This window comes from Anneissia japonica, unplaced genomic scaffold (assembly GCF_011630105.1).
Source record: "Anneissia japonica isolate Jap-2015-1 unplaced genomic scaffold, ASM1163010v1 scaffold287750_len332794_cov232, whole genome shotgun sequence".
Classification (NCBI taxonomy): domain Eukaryota; kingdom Metazoa; phylum Echinodermata; class Crinoidea; order Comatulida; family Comatulidae; genus Anneissia; species Anneissia japonica.
Genome location: NW_022723669.1, coordinates 158,629 through 173,421, shown reverse-complemented (window position 1 = coordinate 173,421; position 14,793 = coordinate 158,629). Strand labels below are relative to the sequence as shown.

Sequence of the window (14,793 nt, the reverse complement as noted above, 5' to 3'; positions counted from 1 at the left end):
TTTAATTTGGACCTTCAAAAAGCAGTTAAAAAGAAATGGCTATGAAATTGGGGGGGGGGGGGGGCTAAAGCCTGTTTAGCGCCCCCCTCCCTCTAAATCCGCCCATGGAAGGTTGAAAAGTTTAACTGAGCCACGTGCGAGACGAGAGTAAGACTAAGCGAGACGAGTCTAAGTTAATGTTGCCATTGGATTGGTAGAGAATGCCCAGCCCACGCGACTATTTAATGGACACGTTCGTACTTTAGGCTCGCGCCTGGCGTGAGTCCCAATGATAAACTAGGTCACTATGAATTGGTGATGGCCCTGCGTTGTTATACGCGTGGAATGAGACTAGATTTCAAGTTGTCACTCTAATTGTCATGTGCTGCAATCTTTTAGACCTTCTTTCTTGTAAGATCAGGAAGAAGTTTCGGTAGAAAGTGGATGAGAAAGTGAAGGTCCCGTTATCTCTCTCTATTTGTTGGAATTTGCAATTTCGTTCATGCTGTATGTAGGCTAATCGTCGAAGGGTGACAATATATTTTCGAGGGATCTTTCATTGAATTACAATGTTGAAATCTCTGGATAGACTCGCGGAGCTCACTCTGCGTCAGCCGGACGTACCGTACCGTACAACCGTCGAATCTACCTCCGCTCCGTGTGAGCGCGACGTGACGCTGTCTGATGATTGTCAGTAGCAATGTGAGAGGATCGTGTAAACGATCCATATCGTGTCACTCGTCACGTTATTGCGTGCTCCGTAGATTCGTAGCGTTTGTTGACCATCCACTAACAGTGTGTACGGTCCGACTTAGCAAGTCTAGGTCGTCGGGGGGTTAGTTAAGTGTTCAGTTTGAATACTCAATTTTGTAATTGACACCAAACTTGTTCAAAAGTGAGATAAAATTTGCCCACGGGTTGCCGCACACTTTCTTCAATGCACAAATCACCAACAAATTTATTTTCAACTATTCCAAGAAATATTTCTTCGCAATTTTATAGGCTATACGAAAATTCGGAGAAAAGAATTGAAATTGCATTGCCTTTAGAATCATCATGTATGCAATTACGTGTGTCTGTAAGAAGTTACACGTCATGATTAGCGCTGCAGTATGTGTCATCTACACAGCCTCGAAGCAATCAAATAACAAATTGAAGTATGCAAATAGACCAAGATCTAGAAATCAATCAGAGACTCTTAGAATTTATATTCATTGCATTTTCCATCTTCATAAATATGATGACACACAGAATGATTTCGCAAGCGTTTTGGTCCAGTAGTTATTGTGCTTAAAAACATAGTGAAATATCAATATTTTATGAGAATTAGTTGGGCCTATATTAATTAAGGCACTTTTTTACATATGACTCTATCAAAGATCCCAACTTTTACTAAGTTTTTAAGTAAATTTACATTTACAAACTTTTGTTAGTTATTAAATCCACTCTAAATGACTTAATTATCTTCATCATCCTCGTCGAAATCATTATCATCGACACAAGCCTCATCGCCACCAACAAAAAATCTTCCTCGGTGTCATTTCCAGTCCATCATCTGTATATCACATCACACAACAGAGGTAATTATAGTTAAGTTAGAACATGGTTAGAATTAGCGTTTTATATAATGAACTGTAGAAAGCCATTACAAGATTTTCTAAAATACACTCAAATGAACAAAGTTACGTCATTATCATCGACACAAGTCTCATCGTCACCAACAAAAAATCTTCATCGGTGTCATTTCCAGTTCATCATCTGTATATCACACAACAGAGGTAATTATAGTTAAGTTAGAACATGGTTAGAATTAGCGTTTTTTATAATGAACTGTAGAAAGCCATTACAGAATTTTCTAAAATACACTCAAATGAGAAACATTACGTCATATTGTAGTTTTAATTGCACATGCTTTTTGAAGGTCAGGGTATCTTCAACATTTACCATGCTCGAGTATGTAAAACCACGAGATGGTATAGAGTTGAACTTGCAACAATCCCAGAGTGCTAAATTGTATGTTTGTGCGCCTCCAATATGGCAGCACGCTAATATCTGACATCGCGGTGACTTGAACCTAGAACGGATTTACTGGTCCGTGATCGACACCGTCGTCGACACAGACAGCGCAGATTCGGGTGACAAGCCGCGCAACGTTCGAGAATGGATCATTACGGGGTGTTAATTATTATGACCAATCCGAACGATTCATTTAATAGCTATTAATAAACACATGTCCACACAAGTCTACGTACGTTTACGCTGGTTCTCACACCTTAGCAACAATATCCAAGTGCGGATTTAGACGACAGCGAGAACTCAGAGCCTCGATGATGTACAGATGATTGTGTAACTGCAGTCGTTTTCCATAAACTAATATTTGGTGACTTGCAACTTTATTGTGTTGAAAACGTTCGTTTGACTTGTCAGATATAATGAATTATTATCATATATATTTTGTCATTTATATTTATTTTTATATCTTGATTTAATTTTGTTTGATGCGAAATGAGTACATTCATTTTAAAGCATATTTTTTAAATTTCTCTTACTTAATTCTTATGGCTGTCTTATGGCAATAATCGTCATATTCCATTTTTAGTTATTTTAATCTTAAGTGCTAATGCTTGTAGTAATGCCTTATGTTTTATATTATAATTTAAATTGGTAGTTAAGATGTTTTCAATAATTTGTTCTGTTACATGTTGATGGTCCCTAATGATCAGCTTCTGCTGGATGGATCACCCTCATTAAAAATTAAAAAAAAAATGATCACTGAAATAGCAGTTCTTTAACGTAATGTGAAGCGCTTAGAGGTTTTGTGCATGAAGCGCTATATAAGACCAACATATTATTATATAGCAGATAGATGATTTACCTTATTAATTTCATGCTGACTTTGGTCGGAGGGAAGGCACGGTGACTCAACTCATTATCTTTTATCTCCATGGCGAGTTTACTATGGTAATTTTTTTGCAATGCACTACGCGGACGCCGTAACCTGGTGCGCCAATTCCATTAGTGACGAACAACCTGGAAACACAATGACATTTATTTACATTTTAATTTGCATTTATTGAATGATTTATCAAGTAATTCCGTCTGCATTTCTATCATGTCTGCTCTTTGTTTAGCGATATTGTATAGTCACTTAATAGATGTAAGCCTATCGTTAATTCGTCGCATAGACCTGCTTTTATGAACAGCATACAAACCGATCTATAATAGCAATAACGACAATAACAATAGCCAAAACATTAGGCAAATATAATATTCGCTATATACATACATACATACACGCATACACACATGCATACGCACATACATACACATACATACATACATACATACATACATACATACATACACCCATACATATATACATACATACATACATACACACATACATACATGTGTATATATATATTATTTTTTTTATTGGTATACTAGTTGATATCACAAAGGACATTCATAAAATCAATTTAAATCTCATTTGGAACAAAGAGACGGAAGTATGTCATCAAAGAAACTCTAATAATTGCCGATACCAGAGCTACTCTGGAATCTAAGCACTCTAAAATCAAATATCCGGAAACTCTTGATACTGTCTCTTATACACATCTAGATGTGTATAAGAGTACTGTTCTACGTTGGAAGTCGTCGTCAGAACCACCGCAGTTAACACATAACACTAATCATTAATAATAATAATCCCACTAGTAGCAATAATAATTACGTGTGTTAGATAGGTGGGTGTGCGGCAGCATGCGTGTATTATAGGCTTACGCGTCTACGGGATATAGGTCAATCCTATGTTCGTGTTTGACCTTTGAGGTGCGTGTGGGTTGCGTATGCGCTGTGTGCGGTGAGTGATTATTATTATATGGTAATTTATTTATTTATTCAACAATATTTCAAGATAGGGCTCTTACAGCGAAGTTGACTCAGAGACCCTTATACAGTACACACAAATATATAACAGGGAGGTAAACGTAAAAATACTATAAGAAAAAAATAAAATCCCTATTACATCAACAAACAATCAATCAATTAAAAGGTAATAAACAATTTCAGACACCGTTTAAAAAAATACACGGCAAGACTTTAAAAATTAATCTGAGATTATAAACTGCTAACAGAGACATCGCAAAAGACAGCAAAGAATTTAGAAAAAAGAAGCTAGGCATATGCAACATATATCGTAGGCAGAGACCCAATTTTGAAATGAAAACTGTAAAAAAAAAATTGCAAATGCGGGCGTGGAAAATGTATCATTTGGTAAAGCCTGAAAAGCCAATAGACTTCAATTGGTCAAAAGACGATAGATTTAATTAATATAATATAATTGCATGATTATGTTACACAATGGAGGTATAATACTTCAATTGTTAATGGTCACTATCTGAAAATAGGTATTATGATTGACCATGAAAATAATGCCACAGATCGCAAACACCAATGTGTAAATAATATACCACAGGCCTTAGGCATACTGGTACAGTTGTAATAAAACAAATTGCATGAAGTGAATAAAACTATTTAACTGATACGAACATTTTAAAGCTGATATGAACCGATATCGACTATTAATCACTATAACTTTTGTTATAGTGACTACACTGTCCAATGTTCATGTTCATGGGCAAAACTTTCATATGCCTCTTATCTACCCCTCGGGCTTCTCTACTCGTCAAGCTGCCAGATGCACAGATGGCATCATCAAATTATCAGCACCACAAAAAACTTTCATTAGTCTGGTAAGATATCGAAATCTACTTTATCCATGTTCAGTGCCAGAAGTACCATGTATTTCCTACTGGTCTATCGTGGTTGTTTATGACCAGTTCGATACAATCAGTTCTGAGTACAAGACTTATTTTGATACCAGTGGAATTAAAAACGTTACAGGCCACTATACCATAAATTGCAATCACAAAGCCCCAGTTGTACCTCGATTAACCCCATGGTACCATCAATCTTAAACCCTAGGCAATTCATTTTCGTATATGTGTTTTTTTAATAACAAAGGATATTAAAAGTAGCGAACTCCGTAACATCACAATAGAACAAAGAGATTAAGAGAGTAAAAGTGATTACTTTGGCCGACATGAAAGTGTAACTAGTATGCCTAACCATGGAGGTGTCTTTAAATCATTGGTGTCCCGTACCGTACACATCTAGTTGATATCACAAAGGACATTCATAAAATCAATTTAAATCTCATTTGGAACAAAGAGACGGAAGTATGTCATCAAAGAAACTCTAATAATTGCCGATACCAGAGCTACTCTGGAATCTAAGCACTCTAAAATCAAATATCCGGAAACTCTTGATAATTATGAATTAAATAACGGATTCTTCCTGATGAAAATTAAAAACAAGGAAACCACACGGAATTGAGAACAAGACATAAAACAAATTTTAATGACGTTGAAATTACAACAAGCACGTATTATATACATGAATAAAACATATTAAAATCTTAGAAAATAAAGTTTACGATAAAAATAGGTCTTGAACAATTGTATACCTGTAGCTTTGTAAAAAAAAAAGGCTCTCGCAGAGAGGCCTACTGCTACATAATGTTGAAAGGGAGTGTACGATGTATGCTTCTATTGATAATTATTCTGAATAATATTTGTACTTTATGTTTGAGCCTTACATGGTTTATTAATAAAATTCTAGTTAATTTATTATGAACATGTAAGTTAGTTCTTGTTGGTTTTGCTTAGGCCTGATTATTTTCTTATTTTTTGCAATGTATAGGCCTATTGCTATAATTTAGTTATACATATGTTTTCATAGTATGATGTATTGGATGATTCTTTGAAGTATTGTATGCTACTGGATGTGTCAAAATCAAGTAAGTTGAAAGGTCTGGGAATATAATGTGTTTACTACACTTTACTGTACGACGAAACCCGAAATCCGAGGATCCGAAACCAACAACAACAACTTGGCCTTCGGATGACATCACTTTTCGATCGACTACAGCATAGAGTACAGTATCCTGCTATAAATAGCAGTACTGTATACTCAAAAACCAACTTTCATTACTACTTAAGTACAGTATTACTTAAGATAAACATGGAATGATAGCAAAAACGACGATCAACGATGATGATGAAGATGCTGATAATGATCATATAATAAAATAGGGTCTTGAACATTGTATACCTTTATCGTAGCTTGTAAAAAAAAACCCAACTTTTATTACTAGTACTTAAGTAATACTTAAAAGGGACATAAAATGATAGCAGAACCGACGATCAACGATTATGATAATGATGATGGTGATAATGATGATAACGATGATGATAATGAGAATGATAATGATGGATGATGATAATGATGGATAATGCGGTGGGTAATGATGAAAATGATAATGTTACATTTGCTTCATCATTGTCTATTTGATGTGTTATGAATCGTGTACATTATGTGGATAGAAGTGTCAATGATTATGAATTAGTATTTATTGATCCATACTGTTTTAAAAATCGATACTGATGACATAAAAACAAAAGAGGTGCATTACAACACAAATATTGTATTAAGGGACATAACCTGTACAATGATTATGCTGATAACATACACAGAATGAGTTCAAATTAGATAGTGAAATAGCGTTCTACTCATAAGCATGAACATAACACACTCTGTAACAGCATGATACATATTTGTAACACAATCATGATAAAACTGTAGCACATGATACATACTAAAACACATGATACATAATGTAACAGTCAAATACTTTAGTAAGTGTATATAGGATACACACAGTATTCAGAGAAACTAGTCCAGGATAGCCTCTACAATCAGTCAAATAAAAATAACAAATTTAAACTTAGATACTAAAAATTTAAATTGAAATTAGTTAATTAATACATTGAAAGAAGTGTACAAAATGGTAGACCTATGAAGTTTATTTATTCATTTATTTTTTTGTTTTAACTTTAAGTAAATTCTACTGCAGGCCTATGTACATAGAACCAGAGTCAATGGAAAACTGAAAAAAAAAAATATAGAGAATATAGGTCAGCAACACCCACGATAGACAAAACAAGCAGAGACAAAACAAGCAGGCAGGTAACATGTCAAATTTTAGTTCGGAATGTTAACCTTGGAAATGCGAAATATACCGTATTTGGTTAGGTAGGATAGGAGTATTTTTGGTGTGAAACATAATCAAGCTCAGTGCGTCCAAGGAATTATTTTCAGCGAGTCCCAATACAATAGTATAATACATGACTAAAATGACTAAAATGAATGATAGATGTGTCATGCAATGCCGTAGCCAGGATTTTCAAACAGTGCGGGACAATATCAGGGTGGACCAACTTTATATTTTTAAGCTAAATGTAAGAAATCTGGACCCATTTTTTCAAAAAGTCGACTCATTTTATGCATAAAATTGCATAATTTGGACCCATTTAAAAAAATTGGACCCATTGTTTGTGGACCCCTTAGAAAAAGTGTGTGGGACTGTCCCAGTAGCTGGCTACGGCATTGGTGTCATGTCATAAATGGTATTTCCAAAATGTGCTCGAAAATTGACAGCTCACCTGTGTCGAAGGAAAATAAAGATTTTGATTTTGTACTGAGCCACAAGAGAAACTGATTAAAGGTGGTATGTATATATATATATATATATATATATATATATATATATATATATATCATGATATAATAGAGATGAACTCTACACCGTCTTGCGGTACCGTAATGCTATAAGTATAATATATAAACGTTAAAAAAGAGGAATCTGCGAGTGTGAAAAATAATCTTATCAAACTATCAACAGACACAACGGCTGTAATTTATTTTAAATATATTACTGTATGCTCACGAACATTTTCGACCACAGGTTACCCTCACAAGGGTTCTATAGGCTATAAAATAGTAAATGTTAAGGCGTCTGCATAGAAAGCAGTAGATTCCGGGTTCTAATCCTGATTGGGTAGATTTTTTTTCTTGCACTCGCAAATTCTTCTTAAACATTTAATATATAGAAACAGTACTCGTATTATGATGATTGTGTAATTGCGCACGGATGGCCCATACCCTTCAACGAAAAGTTGCTTAACATGTGACAAGGTGGTTCCATTGGAAACTGAACTAAGGCACATTTCATGCTAATAATTTTACAGTGTAATTCTCATTAATGAATATCAGTACGTTATATTTAGATCAAAAATCAAGTAGATAATTGGTGCTTCCTGTCGTCTGTCATCATTGAGTCTGGAAACCTATCATTTATTCATTATTTTTCAAACAAAAACGATTATTGATGAACGTTGACGGCGCTCTCATCTCATGCCTTTTGACCAGAACCAAAATACTGTTTACTACTAAGGTAGGCCTGTGTTGTTTATTCATTAATAATATGTCACACTTTGTTTTACTTGATTGGTCAATTTTACCGGTTTCTCGTTTTTGATTGGTTAGTTAAGTTACTTCAATTCTGGTATATGGTCCCTATGGACAAAATTATTTTCATCCCTGATGATGTTCGAATACAGAACGAAATATTGAAACACTAGGGCTTCTCTTAGCCTTTTTGGGGCCTGTATGATCTTATATTATCTGTTTACTACATAATTAGTATATTATTAATAGTAACTTATAATACTGCGATATATAAGCTTACTTTCCGGTCACCTATGGCTACTCGCTTCATGTCAGCCAATCACTGAATAGTTCTGGTCTACGTTTAAGAATAATTGGAAGAGAATGGACGGGTCCTTTGGCTCGAGGTACAGTATACGATACAGTATACGATCCATTATTTGATGGAAATCAGTCCTAAACCAATGTACTTTCTTGAATAGGCCAATAGATTTCACTCGCTTTCATCAGTTTCCGAAAAAAAAAAATCCACATACATTCTCAAACAACGCATTTAAAATTGTTTTAGTTTTGTTCTCGCGTTTCGTTCGCTTTCAAGTTTGGGCACTCTTCACATTTAATTTCTATGGTGTTTGATTTGTTGCATTTTTTTTTTTATCTTATTCAACCAAAATTTACAGTCATGTGGCTATGGGTATGTAGTTTTGTATGGATATGTATGTACTTTATGTAGGCTTATGTGTATTTCATGTACGTTTATATGGTGTTTGTATAATTTGTTCATGTGTCTTAGCTTGTATCACTTTATTTTGCCTTAAGTCTTTAGTTTAAGATTGCTTTTAAGTTTTTACATGACTGAACAGTTTCTTTTTTACTTTATTTAATGTCCCTTTTGAAAATTTTAATTGTCTTTTTCTTAGCATAATTCTATTTTTTGTGAACTTTAATGTACACTGTATTGTTTTGGACGCACCTTCTATTGAAAAGTGTACCACTGATTGAAAAGTGTAGTTCCTAATAAATTGTTTGTTTGTTTGTAATCCAAACTTCCGTAATTCTTAATCCAATGGGATCGATGGGATAGTGAGTGATTTTCGCTGAGGGGAATGAAGTGATATTTACTAGGCCCTATTAAAAATCCCCCTACGAATTTGAATTGGTCTGTCGCACGGATTCAATTACCTTCTCTCAATAGATACATTTCAACACATATATAGCGTTGAATATCGATTCACCGTCACATTTAAACCAACATACTCATTTGTATGAATGTGCAGTGTCGTGGGATTAAGTCTTCTGACTTCGCTAATAAATCTTACCTCCAGCGAAATACTCCGAGTGTTCAAATTATATTGTACGGTACTTCATAACCATCATAGGCCTAATATTAATAATCAGGGGCGGATCCAGAGATGTCCAAAAGGGGGGCCGAAAAGGGGGACCGAAACTTGGGCTGATCGAGACAACAATGACCTAGGGGGTCCGGGGGCATGCCCAAGCAAAATTTTTGTGTTCTAGACGCCCGAAAATAACATTTGAGGCGTTGTGAGCTATAATTTTTTTCTTTTTTCTTTTTTCCCCCTGGGGCCGGGCCGGCCCCCCCCCTAAATCCGCCCCTGATAATAACAATAGTATAAATTGTATCGAATACGTATAAATACTAGTATAAATAGGCCTACTTATAACAACAGTAACAACAATACCAAAAAGTATTCTAAAAAATAATATTCTCTTTTTTTACACCTGGTTTTAATAAAGTTCATGTAACTTTAATGAAGAGCATATGATAATTATATCTATTAATAGAAGGATTGTTACAACCATTAGAAAATGTTCTGAATTATATTAGTATCGATGGATTTGCCTCAATGTGTGGCAATGCATAGAAAAACCTAAACAAAAAAGGCCAGCAACATCACGAGTTAAAATTAACCCCCCCAAAAAACCCCACTCAAATACACTGCACTTACGGTAAGTCACCAGGAAATAATGCAGCCATGCGTGATAAGAGAAAATAAAATCATTTTATGTTTCCCTGTAATATGAAGCCAATCAAGACAACAAGTTTCATCGTGGAAAACATCTGATGACTATCTTCCTTCCTGATTGTTTAACGATATGACCGGCTGCAACAATATTTCCCTTATAATCTCCATCCCATAGAAGTAATAAAGTATTCCCCGGGAATTTCTAAGAAAAAATGAAGATGATGCTATAATGGGTCAAAGAACAAATCATATCAACAAAATAAAGGGCCGCATTACCCAGAAATCTAACTTTTGATTTTTATGGAACAGGGTGGTTGGACCGATGATGAACACAGCTGTGGCTCCGGAGGTGTTCGAACGGGGGGCCGACTGGGTCTCGGTCGGGGTCCCGTAATAAAATGTTCACGGGGAGAGTTTATATGTCTTAGTATGATCCAAATTGTGCTTTTAGACCACAATATTAATTAGGGATTGGCAATCAAAATAACACTATCTGGATAGGCAAAGTATTATTTTTTAAAATTTTTGATCTGACTACCTCGTGGTGGCGTCGGACTGCGACAGTTGGTCCAGGCCTGTCCGATCGGGAAGGGGGTGGGGATCCCCTTCCCAGTGCTGGCGCCAATGAACACATTATTGACTTTATATTATTATGTCGACAAGTACTTCCGTTTCTAGAAAATGATCATCTCTTAAATACGCTGTGGGCCGGCTGGACGTGACCCGTTGATAGCTCTACCATACCATTAGGAGTATAAATATTACATTATTGTTTTGTATTTTTAATGATGGTGCAGTATATCCGATTCGTGACGTCAGAGCTAATCGATTTAGGCTAATAATAGACCTATCTTACATAGGTGAAGCACGTAAGTGATGTGCTTATAAACATAGTTGGTGCATTTAAATATGTGAGGTACGCAGTGCGTCACGGGATGGTGTAAACAAATATCAGCAAATAAAACATTCTAAAAATATGATGGAAATAATTACCACTGCAAGATCAGTGGTAGTCCTAGAGACTTTTTACACCTAACTGGATATTACATTAATTATAATACGCAAAGTCATGCAAAAACATCTGCTCAAGACAAAATAAACCGTGGTGGCGCCAGCGAGGGATTGGGGGGGGGGCAGGGGAATTTCCCCTCCGTCGGACAGGCCTCGACCCCATGTCGTCTGACGTACAACTAGGTCGTCGGATCAAAAATTAAAAAAAATAATTTGCCTATCTAAATAACGTTATTTTGACTGCCAATTCCTAATAATGTGGTTTAAAAGCACCCTTTGCACCATACTAAACCATAAAAACTCTCCCAGTGAACCCTAAAAGGGTTTTTATTCACGGTCGTCGACCAATGCTTCGTCGGCTCCTTGGCTCGGACCCCTCGTCGACAAATTTCTAGCGCCACCACTGAAAATAAATATAATTAATAACCACTAAAACAGCACCATGCGCGCAACGGATCATTTTTTAAATTTTTGAACGCCAACCTTACAGTTTTTATTGTCTCTCACTTTTTCAACAGTGGCACACACTATAAAGTGATGGGTCCAAACTTAATCAATTACAGTATGTAACAAAAAAGAGCCAAAAATGAAATAGGTAACGAAAAGGCAAATAACATCAAACATCAGAGACTTCCTTATACACATCTAGATGTGTATAAGAGACAGCCGTCGGACAGGCCTCGACCCCATGTCGTCTGACGTACAACTAGGTCGTCGGATCAAAAATTAAAAACAATAATTTGCCTATCTAAATAACGTTATTTTGACTGCCAATTCCTAATAATGTGGTTTAAAAGCACCCTTTGCACCATACTAAACCATAAAAACTCTCCCAGTGAACCCTAAAAGGGTTTTTATTCAGGGCCGTCGACCAATGCTTCGTCGGCCCCTTGGCTCGGACCCCTCGTCGACAAATTTCTAGCGCCACCACTGAAAATAAATATAATTAATAACCGCTAAAACAGCACCATGCGCGCAACGGATCATTTTTTAAATTTTTGAACGCCAACCTTACAGTTTTTATTGTCTCTCACTTTTTCAACAGTGGCACACACTATAAAGTGATGGGTCCAAACTTAATCAATTACAGTATGTAACAAAAAAGAGCCAAAAATGAAATAGGTAACGAAAAGGCAAATAACATCAAACATCAGAGACTTCAACAATTACAGGTCTCCCTCTAATTAAAAAGCCCTCCAATTAAAGACCACCTCCAATTAAAAACCGTTTTACTGTGGTCCCATTTTAACAAATGTCTTTTATCTTTACTATTCTAATTAGAGACCAAAGTTGCGAAAGGCCATGGACACCCCGGTCACAAAAGTGGTCTTGGAGAGAGACCTGTATTATCAAAGGAAAAGAAAAGGAATAACATCTAATTATACAAAATTCAAATCTCAAATATAGTAAATAACGGTAACCGGGGCGTACAGAATTTAAATATACTGTATTGCCGTAATAAGCAAGTTAGAAATTAACCAAAATATAAACGTGGTACAGTATGAAAATAGAGTACATACGACTAAACTTTCTACATTATCACCCTCTTAATATTATAATAACTAATTTCGTCACTATATAAAATGATCAGCAGACGAAGCAGACGAGGTCAACAGGGAGCGGATTATTTTTCTCATTCTTGGACCACGCCACCAACGAGAAAGTTCAATTAGAGACGGAAAAAACCTAAAATAATAAGCCTATAGTAATCCGAAAAAAAAAAAAAATCGAGTATGGGACGCAAATTAAATTAGGTATGGCGCGCATTAAGTGCAATAAAGAGTGAGTAACCCAGACTACACGATACAGTGAGTGCCCGGCTTCAACCACCATCACCAATCTATCTACGTCTCTCGGTGTTTTTCTAGTTCTTTTTAATGTCTACGTTCTACATCATCATTCTTTCAATATTATAATAATAACTAATTTCCAAAGTGGTTTAGTTCACTATAAAAAAGAATATAGACTGAAATGATTATAATCGTCTTCCCAATCAATAATATAATTATATTTAGTTGTCTTAAGGAATAACTATTTATCTGGTGATAAAACCTTTTTAAATTAAATTAAATTTGTTAAAAATGCTTTCTTGTAGTAAAAGACCGAATCGGCGACTCCAGCTATAAAGTAGAAAATAACCCTTAACGGTACTGATTGCTCAACCAAACTTGTGAAACAGGTTGGTGATAATAGGCCTGGTTGGTATGGTACATCCTAATGCCAGTACCTAATAATAATATGTAATAATAATATGATGATATTATCCTTCCTCGGCAATAACTACAAACATCCTATGATTTAATTTTGGATTTGAAATCACTGTAAAATAATACTCTTGCAACGAATGGGGAGATTCGTTTTTTTTTGTTCATGCTGCGATAGCATTTGCCATGAATAATGTTTTTGACTTAGGCCTAGGCTCCCTAAAACGTACCTCAGCCGGCGACGACTCCTGACTCCTGAGCAATATGCACGTCTGAGCAATATGCACGTCGTGAAGTTACCTTACCTTGACCAGGGCCCAGAGCAGGGAAGGAGTTGTTATACCTCGACTATATATACTTTGTAGTCGAGTAGGTAATACAGTAGAAAATAACCCTTAATATTAACGGTACTGACTGTTCAACCACTAACTTGGTGTAGGAAACAGGCTTTTGCAAAAAGGCCTGGCATGGTACATCTAATACCGTTAGGCCTACGTAATATTTGTTGTCAAATGATGATCATTTATCCTCCGCAGTAACATACAAACATCCTATGATCTAATTTTGGATTTTAAAAAACTGTAAAATAATACGCAAACAATGGGGGATTCGTTTATTTTTCTTCATGCTGCGATAGCATTTGCCATGAATAATATTCTTGACTTAGTTAGGCCTAGTACCTCAGCCGGCGACGACCCATGGAGGTATACTTGAGCAATATGCACGTCGTCGAAGGTACCGTACCTTCCCTTTCCTTGAAAAACTTCCAGGCTTTATTTGGAGCCTTACCAACCAAACTGATTAAGTATTTGAAAATTTAATTTTGGAACACTTCTAAGTGATTTACCAAATTATAACTCGCATTCTAACCAACATTTGCAACATATAGATGTGACTTACATCAACAACAAGGCGAAGCCATATTCAATGCACTGTCATCTCGCGATGTAAACAAAACCTAATGCCCACTTTAAGTCACGTGACCCTACCCACTATAAGTCACGTGACCCGAGCCGCCGATTCGGTCGGTCTAGCTAGCCACCGTCCAGAGCCATAGATACAAAGAGTTGCGACATTGAGAATTTAGAAGCCATTTTGTGTCAAACGCGATGCGCGTTCTGTGTCTAACGTGATGTGCGTTCCTGTGTATACAGTTAGCGGCCTCCTGTATAGTTTAATTCCATTTAATCTTTTTAGCAGTCGAATTTAATGTAAATATATATATATATATATAATTTTTTTTATGATTTCACTACTTAATA

The 14,793-nt window shown here is 35.8% G+C and overlaps 1 long non-coding RNA gene across 1 annotated transcript; it reads right to left on the bottom strand.

Annotated features, from left to right (window-relative positions):
* Positions 1-974: 974 nt before the first annotated feature.
* LOC117112320 lies at positions 975-14,476 on the bottom strand. The gene is made up of 3 exons (XR_004446017.1): positions 14,432-14,476; positions 2,855-3,009; positions 975-1,737 (listed from the first exon to the last, which is right to left on the bottom strand). It is a non-coding gene; the product is annotated as an uncharacterized LOC117112320 (long non-coding RNA).
* Between the last annotated feature and the right edge of the window lie 317 nt (positions 14,477-14,793).